Source organism: Rutidosis leptorrhynchoides, chromosome 10 (assembly GCF_046630445.1).
Source record: "Rutidosis leptorrhynchoides isolate AG116_Rl617_1_P2 chromosome 10, CSIRO_AGI_Rlap_v1, whole genome shotgun sequence".
NCBI lineage: Eukaryota > Viridiplantae > Streptophyta > Magnoliopsida > Asterales > Asteraceae > Rutidosis > Rutidosis leptorrhynchoides.
Genome location: NC_092342.1, coordinates 215,596,855 through 215,612,682, shown reverse-complemented (window position 1 = coordinate 215,612,682; position 15,828 = coordinate 215,596,855). Strand labels below are relative to the sequence as shown.

The 15,828-nt window shown below is 32.1% G+C and overlaps 1 non-coding gene across 1 annotated transcript; it reads right to left on the bottom strand.

The window, feature by feature from the left end:
* Window positions 1-12,716: 12,716 nt before the first annotated feature.
* Window positions 12,717-12,823, bottom strand: LOC139873688 (small nucleolar RNA R71). The gene has a single exon (XR_011767415.1). It is a non-coding gene; the product is annotated as a small nucleolar RNA R71 (small nucleolar RNA).
* Between the last annotated feature and the right edge of the window lie 3,005 nt (window positions 12,824-15,828).

The following is a 15,828-nucleotide window of genomic DNA, read 5'->3' as shown; positions in this document are numbered from 1 at the left end:
GACTATAACTTCTAATCCGTTCATCGAAACCATTCGATTTCTAAATGAAAAGTTCTTAATTTTTCGCTAGCTTTCCAACGACATGCATATCATATACCTTATCTCGACCGCATATGTAACTAATTCAGGATTCAATATAAACTATCTAGCGACAATATTAAACGTACAAGCATGCATAATCCTAAATACTCGAGCACTAGTCAGGGATACACTAGTAATATATATAAGTTAAGTTATAAGTGCTCACGTATCAATATTGAGATTTAATATTGCAGGAAAGTACGTAGACGCAACGGAGATGATAAACACTAGTTTGACCTCATGAGCATACCCCCGAACATTACCCATAACCTCCATAGCTATAACCCATAATTTCCTTAGCTTCATCCCTCTCATAAAATTAATGCACTCATGACCTCGTCGTAGTATTTTATGTATATACTAATAATAATAATAAGATTAATAATAATATTAATCTTAATTAATAATAATAATAATAATTTAAATAATATAAGTAATACTCCGTAATATGAAAAGAAACATGAAATGAATCAAAGTGAAACGAATTCGGTTTATAAAGGTATTTTAGCCACCTACCCCTCTCATGCGATCGCATGAGATTGTGAGTGTGGACTCATGCGATCGCATGAGGACACTTTCCAGTTCACTTCACAATTCATATTCTAACGAAACCTTTATATACATATATTTAATAAATAATATATTAAATCTTTAGAATTAATTAAATATTATATTATATTCTCGTGCATAGTTGATTTGTAATTCTTACACCGATGTGTTGTACGTTGACCCTCGCCTTAAGTACCAGTTCCGGTTTTTCGAACACATTTTCGTACGCTTAGAAAACGGGTACTTTACGTTTCGTGTAATGTACCTTTATCAATAACAAAACCCAAATCAATGAAAAATTATCCAACTCAAAGTGTAACTTATTCATTTGAGTATTTTGGTCATTTGCTTCTATAAATCGGCGTCTCGCTATTTACCAATATATATTATAATAATACTATTTTAAATCCAAAATGTTTTACGACTAAGTTAATATTATATTTTATCACTTTGTAAAATAATGATATTATCATTTAAAGATATAAACTTATATATTTTATAAATATTTATTTGCTAATATAATATTTAGTTTTTCAAAAACTAATAAAGTTTAATATATTTAAAATCGTTTGAATGTTAGATATTATTATATCACCTTACGTTTTACGCTCTAGTACATAATTTGATATGATTCATTTATGCGCCAACGTTTAATTTAACTTCTCAAACGTTCTAATTACATATCTATAAATCAATCGAATCAATAAACACGTGTTACTATCGATTACTTAACTTATCGATATTCATTCTCTAATTTATCTATATTCCCCATTTTTACTTTTACATTAAATAATATGAAAGTTAAATAGTTTATCTTATCAAAAGTCACAAAGCAATTATTGTAAGGCATGTATTGAAAATCAACATGAATTTCCACCAATCTGTCTAGCTCTTGACCAGAGGCGATTGTACATGGAAGTGGGTGGGGTCCTATGACCCCACTACTTTGAAAAATTTTTATACAATGTACTCTTCAAATTGTGTAGGACACCACTAAATTTAACCATAGGACCCCATATATTTTTGAAACTTATGGGTTTTTTTAGAGGTAAACAACCACTAAATTACCCTTAAAACATAATTAACTTTGAAATTTTTTTTAGGACCCCATTGGATTATCATCCTAGAATCGCCACTGCTTTTGACACTTTGTCCTTACTCGAAGATCACTTTACCATTTATTCCGAATACCGTTAAAAAGGAAAGGTTTCTTAAATCAAAGTGGACCTCTTAACAGAGATCCGTAATCATATCACAATGCATGTGATAATTCAATCATTTATCTTTTATTTTCCGTCGATAAATATATATAGAAACTAATACGTTTATGTAAAGTATTATTTATCAAATACTTTGTTAACGTTCTCAAGTCATTTCATAACTTATTTTCGTATCAACCAAACCGTTAAATGTTTTATTAATATTGCTCAATTTAATAAACACACATATGTATATATTTATACATATCTATTTACACATAATTGTTCGTGAATCATCGAGAGCAGTTGAAGGGTAATTGATTACATGAATACAGTTCAAAATTTTTGAGATTTCAACATTTCAGACTTTGCTTATCGTGTCGGAAACATATAAAGATAAAGTTTAAATTTGTTCGGAAATTTTCGGGTTGTCACAAATTGTGGGTTACCTTTATTGTTAAAATGGATAGCATATGTTACTTTTTCAGGTCATTTGCCCTAATAATTTTGTAAGTTGTCTTTTTAGAAGATTGTGAGTTAGTTTTATAATTGTTTAAGTTCCGAAGAATGATATTTATGTCCATTATTGTTGAGAGGAAGTTTATATAAATGGCATCGTTATTAATGAACTTTCTCAAATACATAGAATTATATTGAATGGATCTAGCGATTTACTTGAGTTGTAATTTAGGGTGAAGTTGATTATCTTTGTAGCATGATCATATTTGTCGGTATTTTAGTAGATTTGGTGTTCAACTATTTTAATATCTTCAGGGTAATATGTATCACTCAATATATGGTCGTAGGCGCTTGGTGGGTTATGGCTTTTTGTCGGTTTAGAGATGCTTATTGATGTATATTCAGAGGGGCTTGATAAGGAGTGGTGTACGTTAGGTCGAGAAAAGAAGATTTGGGCCGAAGTAGATTTAGAAACAACTAAAATTAGTTGGGACGGTTATATATTAAATGATATATTAAGAATTATAAATTGGGCCAACTGGAAACCAACTTTATGTTCCGACTCATTGCCACGAGATTACTACTCGGTATTCAACTAACTCCAATATCCATCATTTAATACTAGTATTAAATGATGTATCGGTGTCCTATTTTATACTGTAAACAACCTTCTCGGTTGAGAAATCAAAAACCTTCTTGGTTTAAACTTTATTAACTCAAAACTTAATAAATAAATAAAAAAAAAACTATCTCAAATAAACACATATGTCGTCTTTAAAGACTAGTACCACCTGCCCTTCCCTGTATTATAGTTGCTAATGGATAAACAAATAGTACGAGTGATAATCCATCAAAAAGAAAATTTTCAAATATCAAATATCAGTTGATGATGGGATCTTGTGACAATTTAAAGAAAATAAGTGATGTATATTCAGAGGGGCTTGATAAGGAGTGGTGTACGTTGGGTCGAGAAAAGAAAATTTGGGCCGAAGTAGATTTAGAGGGGCTTGATAAGGAGTGGTCTACGTTGGGTCGAGAAAAGAAGATTTGGGCCGAAGTAGATTTAGAAACAACTAAAATTAGTTGGGACGGTTATATATTAAATGATATATTAAGAATTATAAATTGGGCCAACTGGAAACCAACTTTATGTTCCGACTCATTGCCAGGAGATTAAATGGAAGACTTTTTGGATTAGTTATCTTTCAAGTTTCATCTCTATATTACACTTGTGCGGTTGAGGACAAGACTTTTTGGGTCACTATGATCGGTAGTACCGTGTACTACTCGGTTTTGAATCTGATACCATACAAGTTTATTTTTTTTTATCTCTTATTGCTTTTATGTTTATCTTAATATTTAAAATATAACTTGCTCCTTAATTCTTGCTTCTTAATTCACGAGCACTATATATGTAATGTGCTCAAATGTATATTGGGGTTAGTTTTTACTTACGTAAACAAAATTAATAATCATCAACTAACTCCAATATCCATCTGAGCACATTACATATATAGTGCTCGTGAATTAAGAAACAAGAATTAAGGAGCAAGTTACATTTACTCGTATTATTTTTAAATTTTAGCTTGTTCTTATCTATTCCTAGTTATCCATTAGCAACTATAATATATATAGGGAAGGGCAGGTAGTACTAGTATTTAAAGACGACATATGTGTTTATTTGAGATATTTTTTTTTTTTTTTTTTTTTTTTTCATCTAATCTCGTGGCAATGAGTCGGAACATAAAGTTGGTTTCCAGTTGGCCCAATTTATAATTCTTAATATATCATTTAATATATAACCGTCCCAACCAATTTTAGTTGTTTCTAAATCTACTTCGGCCCAAATCTTCTTTTCTCGACCCAACGTACACCACTCCTTATCAAGCCCCTCTGAATATACATCACTTATTTTCTTTAAATTGTCACAAGTTCCCATCATCAACTGATATTTGATATTTGAAAATTTTCTTTTTGATGGATTTCTCATCTCGTGCAGATGAAGATCACATGCAAGTTATGTTGGTTCTGTTAAGCGTTTGGTATATCTTGATAGGTTCAAATTCAATAGATAGTTCAATTATATCAACAGATCTAGCCATTAGCCAATCAGTAGTTTTGGAATTTGAATGAATTCGTAACCACTTTTTCCTTTATGAAAATATATGAATATGAATATGAAATTAAATTAAAACAGATCATAAAATCTAATAACTTTACAATCGACTTAACTAAACAATTTATCTAGACCCAATAACATTTTCAATACATTGCAACAATACACATCTAACAAAAATAAACTAGTACCAATCATTCTAGTATCATACATATTGATATGAACTTATTAAGATCTAATAGTGTTAATAATGACTTATGAAGTTTTTTTCTTTTAAAAAAATGAAAAATTTATATGATTAAAAAGAAATTCATGAAATAGATGAATCCCTAAAAAAGGTACATACTCCAAAACAACTGAGTTAAATAATCTGAGAGCTAACGAAAAGCTCATGACAATAACAATGAAGGATAACCGAAAAATCACAAACGATCGTATATCAACGGAAGCTAAGATAGTAACCAATCTATGTAATCAAAGGAAGAATAGAAACTATCTTAACGACACAACGATAACCGAGACAAAACGAAGAAGGACTATAAATTAATTGCATGACTTCAATCTGGTTTGTTAATTAGCTTTTTTTAGTTATGCTATGGCTGGTTATGCTAATTTTTTCCTATCGGTTTATACTTATTGATTCTTGGATCCACATTAATGTTAATTTTTTTTTTTTTTAAGAAATAAAAAAATCATAGAACCGATTAACACATTTTTGGCTAAGATATTATTTGAAATCCTTAATGGAAAGAGTGTACGGGATCGAGCCTGGATTCAACTACTAAGAGTTAAAATAGGATCGAGTGCAATGAGGTTGGTGTTGTGGTGATGTTTTGGGGACCTTATGATAGTCATTGATTCCAATACATCGTTTGGAATCATCAATCACCTTGTCTCGTTCTTGTGCCTTTGAATTACCTTGAATAATCTTGTATCAACTTGAATATTTGAAATGACAATAGTACGCTCTCAAAGAATCAAGGTTCAGCAACCTTCAAATGAAAGTTAAAGACCCCTATTTACAGTTTTCCAAATGTGTGTGAGCTGCGATAAGTATTAGCAAACTTTGCAGATAATCCACTAACTAATCGTAGATACGTGCTGTCTTCGCAGCCAATGTTTCGCAACCAATGTATACGCAGCGCATAAAGTGCTTTTCATATGCGTAACTATACATATGATTAAGGGGATATATTTTATTAAATATAACGCAATGAACTCTTGATAAACAGAAGTATGATTTATAACATCGTAACGTGCAAAACACCTTGAAAGCTGTATCGAATGATGAGTTCTGCTGTATTCGAATGATTGACTAGGTACTTCCCATCATGTCCGCAAAACTTCGATAGGCAACACTGTTTATTTTCACGCTCTTTTCGACCAACTCAAAAGAAAAATCTTATCATAGATATCTTTCATCTTAGCTATAAACTAGAGATGTAACAGGGCTGCGTGATGCGGCGGTCAAGTTCTGTTTGTTTTTGGTTATGGTTCTACTGAAGATATGTTGCGTAAACAGTATATACATAGGCAAAAACTTCACCAGGTGCGCGTTGTGGTGCGCATCGCTTTGATAATTTGATTACGCATAAAATTCACTTAACTGTTTTGTAGTCATTACCTCAAGGTAAGGGTACACCGGGTGATGATCATGTACATTTTATATTATGATAATTATATTTATATGTTAAAAAATAATCTAGGGACCTAAACTGTAAAATAAATCACTTTCATGTTTATTGCTCAAAAAAAAAAAGTTCCGTTGGTAATTCTTGAAAGCTCCGTTTTAAATATAATTTTTCGCGTTTAGTTCAGTAAATTATTTCGAGTTTAACGGTGTTGACGTGGAAATGTAACTCGGAGCAAACGAAAAGATAAATCCTGTCAAAAATTTTGATGACTTTTGTTTAATAGTTTATCAATAAATGTGAATTTTACACTTTATACCCTTCAAGTTACTCTTTACACCTCTCAAGTAAATCAAAACTTACCTTTCATATCCCTAAACGTTACTCATTATACCCTCCAAATAAATGCAAATTTACATTTTATGCACTTGAAGTTTGGTGTCGTTCACATTACTTAAACGACCAAAACATAGGTGGCATTTAATATATATATAGTAATAACACATATGTTCTGCTTTCTTATTACGCCTACTTCGCAAAAAGGAATTTTATAACCACAATTATTTACTCTACTCTTATTCATCTTCATCTTCTTCGGCTTGTTTCCAAAATCAAAATTAAACTAAGGCCAGCTTGATCATTTTGTCAATTTTATTTAGTATGTTGTCATGTGCTTCTCCATGTTCAATAATTAGTGACAAATTGTCAAAAATGTTTCATCATCGATTAACGATGCAAAAATCTAGGGGTGTTCATGAAGTGGTTTGATATCGGCCAAAAAGTCACGTTTTTACTCCCGATATTAAGACCTAAATCAATAAAGCTCCAAACTTTGTAGGCAAAATTATCGCTTTGTCGGATGATTTTGTAGATTAAGTAATTACGAAGGCGATGCAAAAAGAATCAAGTAAAACGAAGCTAAAACAAAGTATCTAGAGCGAAAACGGTGAAAGACAAGTTACGACCAAGAAAATCAAGTTACGATCTAAGAAACAAGCTGACCAGGGCAGGCCAAACGGCTTGCCAAACGGCCTGCCACTATGAGAAACGGCCTGCCAAACGGGCCAAGCAAACGAGCATAAAAAATGGGCTACCTTAGCAAACGGGCCCTGCAAACGGCTTGGCAAACGGCCAGTCAGCCGTTTGCAGGCAAAATCCAAGTCTATTTAAAGGGCTTCTTCCATCCATTTTTACACACACTCAATTTTTTATTTACTTTATATTTTCAAGCTTTTTAGTTAGTTTTAAGTAGTAGCTAGCTTAACTTTTATTTTTCGGAGGATGGATCTCTGGCAGATTTCTTCAGCCTTTTCAGGTTTTTATCCGAAACGCTTGTCTTTTGTATTAAACATGTATTGTTACCTTTTATGTTTAATAATTCGTTCTGATATTACCATGTTAGCTTAAGTAATCTGTATGTTTCCATGATAGAAGTTTGGGTTAGCGTAGTTATGATAATTTAGTACAGTTACTGTTGTTATGCTGAACTTGTGAGTCTGATAGATTTGTATGCTAGCATCTTAAGGATTGACCAACCTAGGTTGTGATCAAGACTTGTCCACTTATATGAACTTATCTACTTCATAGGATTAAGACCCCTGGTTATACTGTATCTGAAGATTCTATGAACTCGGTATGGCCGGAGTTCCCGAGAGGCATCTAATGCGCTTTTAAGACACGAAACTTAGGAATTGAGACATGAATGACCTAGTATGCCCATTGACTGTTTTAAGGAGACCTCTTAGGAGCTGTTAAGATTTAGTTAGTGCCTTGACTGTATGACCTAAACCTATTGCATGTTCTTGTTTGATTGTTGCCATAGGACTAAGTCATATCAACTGTTTAGGTATCTATTAGGTTTCTATCTGCTTTACTTTCAGTATATCAACTGTAATGCTGTATAATGTTTGGATTAGTATGATCTCATTAGTATGATGAAATGGTTGTTAGTTTTCATTTAAGGTTTTGTTAACTTAACCCGACAGACTCCTTCTGTTTGTGATCAGTGTTCAATCAACACGACACATTGTTATTCAGTTAATAAAACTGATAACGAGAGTTAGCATTAATGCTCAACTCACTAATAAACCTAGTGCTTTACTGAGGATAACCTCCGAGGTATAGTCACCTTTCAATTATACAACCAAGTGACATGCTTTTCAATACTCAACGAAAATTCTGAGAGTCTAGAGCTAAGTAGGTCTGTGTAATTGGCTCATCCAACCAGATCTACACCATTCCAATTATATCTTTAACATAAACATAATTACCTTTCCCTAACACAAACTAATATCTTGGTCAACATTTCCCTGATCTGCATATTCTGGATATCCTTCCACTTTCTTTACTTTTTCGCAATTAGGAATATCAGCTTAAACCAACTACTATCCTTTATCCAGGTAATTTAAACAAAAGACAATTATCCACTTGATCTTCAATTCGTTAAACCATTCAAAAGCACGGTCCTAGGTTAACTTACATCTTCTGGCTTAGAAAGTTAAAAGTAAATTTAGGCCCCACACAATATAAATAATAAACCATTGTTTGCTACCATGATCGGTTGATTCTGACGTCTTGCGCTTAACGACACCTGATAATGCTAAAAACGAACATATATTTCATAGCATTATTCCTCAAGAAAGACAAGCTTTTAGTTGCAATTGTTCTATTTACAAGTGATATTCATTTAAATAATAAAAAGTGAAGACAAAAGACAGATTCGACGAATTGAAGACGCAAACGACCAAAAAGCTCAAAAGTACAAAAGACAATCAAAAAGGTTCCAATTATTGATAAGAAACGTCTCGAAATTACAAGAGTACAAGATTCAAAACGCAAAGTACAAAATATAAAATTGTACGCAAGGACGTTCGAAAATCCGGAACCGGGACCATAGTCAACTCTTAACGCTCGACGCAACGGACTAAAAATTACAAGTTAACTATGTATATAAATATAATATAATATATAGTTAATTATATTAATTATATATATATATTATATATATAATAAAAACCGTCGGCAGAGAAAGACTCCAAGATGTGAGCTGGAATTTCAAACTCCGCGACTCGCGGAGTTTGAAGGCAAAATTCACCGCGAGTCGCGGAGCCCCAAAAATCAAAATTCCCTATAAAGCAAACCGAATTCTGATCAAAATTTCATATTCTATTTCTCTCTTCTCTCATATATACGATATATATATATATATATAATTTATATTTTAATTTTAATTTTAATTATAATTCTAATAATAAGGGTATGTTAGCGAATGTTGTAAGGGTGTAAGTCGAAATTCTGTCCGTGTAACGCTACGCTTTTTTTAATCATTGTAAGTTATGTTCAACCTTTTTATATTAATGTCTCGTAGCTAAGTTATTATTATGCTTATTTAAAACGAAGTAATCATGATGTTGGGCTAATTACTAAAATTGGGTAATTGGGCTTTGTACCATAATTGGGGTTTGGACAAAAGAACGACACTTGTGGAAATTAGACTATGGGCTATTAATGGGCTTTATATTTGTTTAACTAAATGAAAGTTTGTTAATGTTAATATAAAGATTTACAATTGGGCGTCCCTATAAATTACCATATACACTCAATCGGACACGATGGGCGGGGTATTTATATGTACGAATAATCGTTCATTTAACCGGACATGGGAATGGATTAATAGCCACTAGAATAATTAAAACAGGGGTGAAATTACATTCAAGGGTAATTGGTGTAATTGTTAACAAAGTAGTAAAACCTTGGTTTACACGCAGTCGATAACCTGGTGTATTCATTAAACAAAGTATTAAAACCTTGTTACAATTCGAATCCCCAATTAGTTGGAATATTTAACTTCGGGTATAATAATAATTTGACGAGGACACTCGCACTTTATATTTATGACTGATGGACTGTTATGGATAAAAACCAGACGGACATATTAAATAATCCAGGACAAAGGACAATTAACCCATGGGCATAAAACTAAAATCAACACGTCAAACATCATGATTACGGAAGTTTAAATAAGCATAATTCTTTTATTTCATATTTAATTTCCTTTATTTTATATTTAATTGCACTTCTAATTATCGCACTTTTATTTATTGTTATTTAATCGCACTTTTAATTATTGTACTTTTTAATTATCGCAAGTTTATTTTATCGCACTTTTATTATTCGCAATTTCATTATCGTTATTTACTTTACGCTTTAATTTAAGTCTTGTATTTATTTTATATTTTACATTAGGTTTTAACTGCGACTAAAGTCTTAAAATCGACAAACCGGTCATTAAACGGTAAAAACCCCCCTTTATAATAATAATATTACTTATATATATATATATTTGTATTTTTATAAAAGTAAACTAATATAGCGTTGAGCTTTGTTTAAAGATTTCCCTGTGGAACGAACCGGACTTACTAAAAACTACACTACTGTACGATTAGGTACACTGCCTATAAGTGTTGTAGCAAGGTTTAAGTATATCCATTCTATAAATAAATAAATATCTTGTGTAAAATTGTATCGTATTTAATAGTATTTCCTGCTAAAATTAATAACTATTTTATATACACCTCGCATAACATCAAGCATTTTTGGCGCCGCTGCCGGGGACTTATCTTAAAAGCCGGAAGCGCAACGCTAATATAAAAAAAAAAGATTTTCAGTTTACTTTTATAAAAATTCGTTTTTGTAAAAATACGTTTTAATTATTCGAAAATATAAAAAGAAAAACAAAAATATAATTATTTTTAAGATTTTGTTAAATATTTAAGTTTTATAAGTTTCTTTATTTTTATTTTAGTTTATAAAAATATAAGTTTTATTTTAATATCTTTTATTTATTTAAAATCAGAAAATAGAAAATAAAAAAAAAATAAAGAAAAAACGCGTCGAATTTAAAGCTGTCAGCTGAAATTTGAAACCCCGCGACTCACGGGGTTTGAAGCATTATATACCGCAAGTCGCGGAGCTTCTCTGACAGGCGACAAAAAAACCCTAATCCTGCATTAATTACGATTATTAATTATTTATTATTATTATTTAACCCTAATTATTATTATTATTATTATTATTATTATTAGTTTTATTTTTACTTTTACTTTTTTTTTTAATTTATGTATTTAGTATTAATTAGTTTTATTAAATTGTAAAATTAGTAGTTTTATTAAATAAAATAATATAAAAATAATATTTTTATAAAAATTGTACTTTTTACAACTTTTTATATATTTTTATATTTTATCCCTTTTTAATCGTTTTAACGTAATATTTGTATTTTTAGCTCATATTTAATTTTAAACTTAGTTTTTGCCATAGTCATTTTTACTCTTATATTTTTAGGCTTTGTCGTAGAATTCCTTAAGTGCTTTTTCTTTAGACTAAGATTTAGGTGCTTTAGAATTTTGCGACGCCTTTTTAAGTTTTAGTTTCTTTTTAAGTTATTTCCATTTGGGATTTAGTTTTTCCTTGTAAGCTTTAATAATTTTAGACCTTTTACTATGTATCAATTATCATTCCAATTAGTAATCTCAATTTGCGATTATAATTTTAAGTTAGTTGTAGTAATAAGGTTAGGTTAGTCAAGTATTTTTAAGTTTTTATAAGTTTCTTTTATTTTTCCGTCACCTTTTATTTTTCAACCATTTTTTTCTTTTTCGACCTTTTGCGACGAACTCTTTTTCTCTCTTATTTCTCGCTATTCTAGTTTTTAGGACTTAGAATTTTTTTTCTACTTCTTATCTAAATTTCTTAAAATTACGAAAATTTACTTTGAGTGGTTAAATTGATAGACATCAAAATTTTCTGGTTCGTAGTAATAGTTGGATTTGTACGTGGACCGGGTTATTGGAGCCAAACAGTACTCAATTATATTGAGACCAAACGAATCCTGCCCCTCTGCTGCATCTTTTGGCTATTCGAAACGTGGGCAAAATCAGAAAAGTCTATTGATTGGATAACTTATTATAATTTTTCTTTCCTTTTAAAAACTAATAGGATATTCAGTGAATGCACCGAGCAAGACGTTCACCACCTTTTGTACGTTCACCACCTGTAACTAGATCAAGACATTTAGCAAATATTGTCGCCGTTGATTTTTCTTTAGAATCGTCATCTAGTCGAACAAGAACTCCAACTCAAATTTCCGATAATCCATCTTTTGAACCCGACTTCACAATTAAGAACCCGGAGCATATTCAAGGACAATTCCAAGATCTTGAACCACTAATTATTCCTCCTGAGCCACAAACCATTAAATCAGAATCCTCTAGTGATTCGTATTCAACAAATTCAATTATGGAAGTAACGGAACCTCTAAGTATGAAAGATCGAATGAGAGCCACACGCACGGGCCAAGGTCACGCCATTATTAAGCCAGAAGTTAATGCGCCAGATTATGAAATCAAAGGACAAATTCTACACATGGTAACTAACCAATGCCAATTCAGTGGTGCACCGAATGAAGATCCTAACGAACACCTTCGTACGTTTAAAAGAATTTGTACACTATTCAAAATCCGAGAAGTGGAAGATGAGCAGATCTATCTCATGTTATTTCCTTGGACTTTAAAAGGAGAAGCCAAAGATTGGTTAGAATCGTTACCTGAAGGGGCGATTGACACATGGGATGTCTTAGTTGAAAAATTCCTTCAAAGATTCTTTCCGGCATCTAAAGCCGTGAGACTTCAAGGAGAAATTGTTACGTTCACACAAAAGCCAAATGAAACATTATATGAGGCGTGGACAAGATTCGGAAGGATGTTGAGAGGATGTCCTCAACACGGTTTAGACACTTATCAAATAGTACAAATATTCTACCAAGGTGTCAACGTTGCTACACGAAAAGACATCGACATAACAGCTGGTGGTTCCATTATGAAGAAAACCGCAACTGAAGCTTACAAAATTATTGATAACACAGCCTCCCACTCGCATGAGTGGCACCAAGAAAAAGATATTTTTCGTTCATCTAAAGTGGCTAGAGCCGATTCTAGCCATGACTTTGATTCCGTTTCAGCAAAAATAGATGCTTTCGAAAGACGAATGGAAAAGATGAATAAAGATATTCACGCAATACGAATCAGTTGTGAGCTATGCGGTGGACCACACTTATTGAAAGATTGTCACATTGAACCAACATTGGAACAACGAGAGAATGTTTCCTATATGAACCAAAGGCCTGGAAATAATTATCAAAATAATTATCAACCGCCAAAGCTAAACTTCAATCGAAATCAAAACATTCTTTACAATCCAAAAGGACCCGAAAATAACTGGTATAACCAACAAGGTCCGAATAACCAACCAACTCAAAACAACACTTTCAATCAACAAAGACCTGGCTTATATAAACCACAACAACAAACCGAAGAGAAAAAGTCAAATATGGAAGACGTGGTATTCAAGCTAGTTGAATCTCAAACACAATTTATTGAAACTCAAACCCAAACGAACGAGAGATTTGATCAGTCATTAAGAACTCAACAAGCTTCCATTTTGAATCTAGAAAAACACGTAGGTACTCTTGCTAGCATGATGAGTGAGAGGGAACAAGGAAAGCTACCGAGTAATACTGAAGTAAATCCTCGGAATGAGAATGTTAATATGGTTTCAACGAATTCTGAAAAACCAGCACCAGAAGATGGGAAGGTTTTAGATGAGAGTAACAATGAAGAAGTTACACCACCACCACCCGAGTATGTAAAGCCAGTGGTGGCACCATACAAACCACCCATCCCGTTTCCAAGAAAAGGAGTTGAGTATGAGCAAGTAATAAGTAATAAAGATTGTGATACTTCTGGAAAGAAGAAGAAGAAAAAGAATAAGAAAGTACAAGAAACAAAAGCCGTAGAAGTAAACCCGGTGAAGACAGTTCCACCAAAACCTCCACCTAGGGTAGGTGATCCGGGTGAATTTATTGTTCCCTGTCTACTTAGTGATTGTGTCATGTATGATGCACTAGCAGATTTAGGTGCAAGTGTAAGTGTTATGCCTCTTTCATTATATAAGAGATTAGGAGTAGGTAAGTTAAGTCCAACGGATATGAGTGTTCGACTCTTTGATCAAACCATTAAGCACCCAGTTGGAATTGCTGACAACCTACCCGTTCAAGTAGGCAATTTAACCTTTCTAGTCGAATTTATTGTCATTGACATAGAAGAGGACCCAAACATTCCTCTAATTTTAGGTCGGCCATTCTTAGTGTCCACCAAGGCGTTATTTGATGTAGGAAATGGAAGAATGACACTTAAAAGTGGTGACAAATCGATCACCTTTATGATTTGAAAGTCTAAATCTCCACCAGCCAAAACCGTTGAACCAGTAAAAACAATTGGTAAGAACCATGTGTTTTTACCAACTCCAACGGTAATACTTAGCAATAATGAAACGCCTAAGTGTGGGGAAAATGAAGTAACACCTAATGATGACATGATAACAAAGAACCCCGTTGTTGATACGAAATTTAATGATCCCGTTATTAATAGTTCAATGAAGAAACTTATTAAACGGATTCGCGATGCTAAAACCAAGGGGAACTTTAAGTTATGTAACCGGTTAGTATCCAATCTATCACCTAAAGAAAAGGAGAAACTAGTTGAAATTGTGGAAATTACACAGGAATCCGACCAATGGCTTAAAGAAAAAGTCACGGATATGCAAGTTGATTATGGACCAAGAGAAATTAACGATGAAGTTAATCACAATTTTGACACCATGGCTACCTAAGTGTGGGGAGATTCAAATGTTCTAAAAAGAAAATGCTATCTAGAGTTAGTTGTTCTGTTCTCGTGTAGTTCCGAGAATGGAACCCGATTGGTCTTTCCCTAGCAGACCCTAAAGAACTAGTCTTCTCCCCCCATTCTGAATTTTTATTTTTTTTTAGGTTTTTACAAAATGAAGACTGCCTGTGAACTAAACCATGGTCTAATGCTACACGCTTTGATCACTAAACGTAATAATGACATACTACCGAGTGAAATAGTATCAGTAATCAGAGAAAGAATGGACGGAGTTAGAAGAGAATCCAGATGCGAAGATAATAAGTTACAATTTGGTAAAGGAAAATCAAAATCCGCAGCGAAAAGAAGAGCACGACACCTAGAAAGATGTCACAAATGCGGAAAATGGTCACATGGAGGTAAATGTTCAAATAATCAAACCTATTCAAATACCGAATTTGTTACTTTATGCAGAGACGGACCGTTCATATGTTTAGAAGAAAAGATACTGAATGCTCGAGGTTACGCCTATGTAGCCATGGAAAACCAATTAAACCGACTATCTTATGAATGGGATAGATCATATAACTAAGAAATCTATTTCACAGGTATGTCTGTACAGTTTTTATTTTTATTTTTATTTTTAACCTTTTGATAATAAACGCTAATTTGTTCGCTAAAAAGTATTAAATTGGTATTGAATAAAATTAGGTTTGGCGACCGAAATTATTGATATCATTCAAAAATTTATTACATCACTGCGAAATTTAACGTTTATTCTTAAGGTATAAATATCTTTAAACAATCAACCCAAAATATTTCAAAAATTCGTCATGAGTTAAATTAGGTCTTGGAACCGAAATTACTTTACCGAAAAGAGGGGCGCATATTTTTGATAATATTTGATTGATTAAAGTGGGATAAAAAGACAAAAAGATTTTTAATTTTATTTTTACCATGTTTTTAAAATTAATATTTAAATCTTAAATTAATATTGTAAACTTTGTAAAAACAATATTTTTAAAATTATAAATATTTGAAAAATTAATATAAGTTTGGTATGAATTTATAAA